Below are 3,828 nucleotides of genomic sequence, written 5' to 3'. Positions count from 1 at the left end.
TAGTACACTTTTTAGTATATGCATATGGTCAGCCATCTGAAGATAGTCTTCTTATTGGACTATGATTTATACAGTACTGTAGTAGGCCCTGGAAAAAAGTTAAAGTGGATTTCAGGTAATGTAAATAAACATCATATTTACTTAAAATCCTGAAGTTGGATCTAAAACAAATCAACTTTTACCTGTCACCAATATAACAACTTCTTGAAATATGTGTAATTGATTCTGCTTGCTGAATATAAAATTAGTTTCTTATACTGTTAAGAATACCAGTCACCCACTAGGAAACATGCTAAAGTGTAAATATGTGTTAAATAATTCCTTTCTTGAGGTTTACAGATTAATTGGCTGATTTTATTGATTGAATGAAATCAACTTTAATTTTTATATTGATAATTGTGTGTAGCAATGTAAGATTAAAATTAGTCTTTAGTTATTTGCTATGTAGAGTTAGTTTTCTCAGAAGCAACCAGAAAACACTCAACTTATTCCTATTCTGTAGTTCCTCTACTATTCTTATTCTGTAGTTCCTCTACTCTTTTCATGTCATCAACTAAATGGAAACTCTCATGTTTGACGGCACAGACACTGAAAATAATATAGAGAGAGGTTCTGAAATGATTTATTTAGGAATTTGCAGCTTTACACAGCTGCTCAGAATTACATGGAAGAAAATGAACTCTGAAGTCAAATAGGTGTGAGAATGTTACAGAAAGCTAACTACAACTTGGGAGGGCTGGGGGGAGGAAAAGTGGGAGAAAAATGAGGGAGGGGTAACAAGTTGGACAAGATAAGTACTTATTACCTAACTTATATAACTGTAACCATACCTTGACAATAAAAGAATAAAATAAAATAAAACAAAATAAAAATGGCTAAATAGTTCTTTTTCTTTCTTCTAGGTACACATATTGCCATTATCATGATGATTAGTTTTTTTTCCAAATTTCTAATCTAACTTCAATATGAATAAAGCATCCATTTTCACAGCAGATTACAAATGAGTACTGAATATTTATCACAGTTCTAATCAGTTCTATGACTAGTAGCAATGCTAAGAATCTTCCTTCTTTTCATAAGTTGAGAAAAATTTAGGTAGTCAAAGGACCTCATTATTTTCACAATTATTTAGATACATTTATTATTATTTTTCATTGTCCTTTCACATACCAAATTCATTAAGTTCAATAAATTGACATATATTATGGAGTTCATTTAATTGATTTATAACTCAGAGACATTCAATGTGCATTTTGTTGAGAGTTAAGTACATAAATTAAAGCAACTGCAGTAAGTATATATATATTATATATACATATATATATATATATTACCATCTATAATATTTGGTATTTTTACAGTAAAGATGTTCTCTGATATTTGACTCTCAATATATTATACTTATAGCCAAAGGTGCTTAGGCTAATGAAAAGTGATATAATTTTTTCTCAACAATCAAGAAGGGCTTTTCTAGTAATAATATACACACATATAAACTTTAACGAAGAGTTTGTATCATATATGTATGCAAATATATCTGAATTTTAGTAAATCTCCTTTTTTACTAGTTAGTTCCCATATAATTTTAGAGTCAAAAGGTCTAAGGGATGAATGATAGAAGTCAGTATATTGTGGAAAAGAGTGATAATTGCACTCAAAGAAGTATAACTGGCATTTATTGAACTTTCTCTGCTATAAGCATGTTTTAGATAGATAGATAGATAGATAGATAGATAGATAGATAGATAGATAGATAGATAGATAGGTAGATAGATAGATAGATAGATATGCAAAGTTCATTGTGCTCTAAAAAGAGATAATACAACTCTACTCTGCAAAATAAATCTTTGTCATAATTTGCATGTTTATTACTTTCCCACATGACTGACCTTGGAGATATTAGAACAAGGTATAGAATGTCCAGTTTTAGAAGGTATAGAATGTCCAGTGTTAGAAAAACTGTAGGAAATTTCTTAAAGTTCAATAAATATCTTTAAGCTTACAAGTAATTAAGGAAACAGCTATTAATCTTTATATTGATTCACATCTCACCCTTCTAATTACTATACCCTTGATGATATTAATTACATTATGATGCATTAGCCTTTTCTTCACTTTCATTATTAGCATTTTACTGATATAAACTTATACGTGCCACATGGGAATAGTCCAGAAAGGTTTCATAACAATTCATGTGCTGATTTGCATAAATTTTATTTAAGGACCATCTGAACAACTTACGTTTTCCTAGTAAATGCTCAGTTTATGCCTCAAATTACTAACGTCACAAACTGTCAAAGTGTACAACTGATAAAGCCATTAATTTAGGGGGACTTGGATGAAGAATCGCAAGCAAGTTGAACAAAGTGGAAGGCCCCAGGCTGAAGCAAGGCATGCACTGGTAATTTCACAAGAATGTGGGGATTTTTAATAAAAATGTAAATTTTTATTTATATGTAAGAAATGAAGAGATCTAGATACATTCCCATATTTCTCTATTCCTGGGAATGTATAATTTTTCTACTTTTAGAATAGCAGACATCATATTGTTGCTCCTTTCCCCCTAATGATGACACTCTACCTAATCCAGTTGTATTATTTAAGTAACCAGCCTGTCCTTGTATGTCCTTAAGGAGAGTGACTAAATCTATTCTTATTACAATAGCTTGAATGCCAGTTCCAGGTACAAGTCCTGGTTTCTGGCCCAATATAGTTGTCACTCATTTTATGCACATGTTCTCTCTCTTTCCAATTATTGTCTCATATTGCTTCACTGTAAGTGACAATTGTACTGGTGCCTGCAGGCTACTTCAGATGGTACTTCATATTACTGTCCAACTATTTCTTTCTATTTTTCCCCCATTAGTTATACCAATGACAAGGTACATTTGGCATGAATTGAAGAATGCATAGTATTTCCTTAATAGATCATTGACATTTATTTTGCTTTATTTAAAAGGATTCTTTGGTATTTGCATTAGGAAGAAACTTCAATATGAACATATGATTTTACTGATGAGATTACTGATGAGATGCAGAAATGGAAAAGTGTCATCTAGCTGAGTAAACTGGCTCCAACTTTAAGTATATCATGCTGCCTAAAATGGTATAATTACAGCAAAGGAGGAGTTAACTTTTCCATTTTACACGTTGTAGTAATTGTTGTCATAATTGAAAATCAGTGTCCTTTTAGCACCTAGCATGTATTTGCCCCCATAATTTCCCATAAGATAGAAGACTGGAATTTCACATCATCCTCATACCTCAAACAATATACCATTCATGTCTTATCACAAGAACCTATTCTCTTCTCCATTGCAGATATTTAGTCCTTAGTCATGAGAAGTCACATAAACCTTAGAAATTATAGAAAATAGTGAAAAGACTATGAACTTGATGCTGAGATAACAGATAATTTGTGGGAATACCAGATATTTTTTGAGAACTATGCCTTCCTATTCCATTCTCCCATCGTTGATCAATATCCTTCACTGATAACTCCCTTGCATATACTCTTCTTCTTTTACTTTGTATATATGAAGTTTTGTTATAAACAGCAACACAATATAAAGTATGAAGAATTCTTTTTCTTTTGTTATGTTTTAAACTTTCTTGTTGTAAAGATACTGTACAGAAGGGTTACCATTATATGAGAAAGGTAATGAGTACAGTTCTTATTGAGCATTGTTACCCCATTCCTTTTGTTTTCCCCCTACCATCCCTTCCCTCTCCACCTTCCCAAAACATCCCTCCCCCTAAGTTAAAAAGTTATTTTTTGGGGGGGTCTGGTCATGGAGCCTGAACTCTGAACCTGGACACTGTCCCTCA

Source organism: Dipodomys merriami, unplaced genomic scaffold, assembly GCF_024711535.1.
Source record: "Dipodomys merriami isolate MVZ:Mamm:240054 unplaced genomic scaffold, mDipMer1.0.p SCAF_20, whole genome shotgun sequence".
Lineage (NCBI taxonomy): Eukaryota > Metazoa > Chordata > Mammalia > Rodentia > Heteromyidae > Dipodomys > Dipodomys merriami.
The sequence above is the reverse complement of the archived record's forward strand: the minus strand, read 5'-3'. Positions refer to the sequence as shown.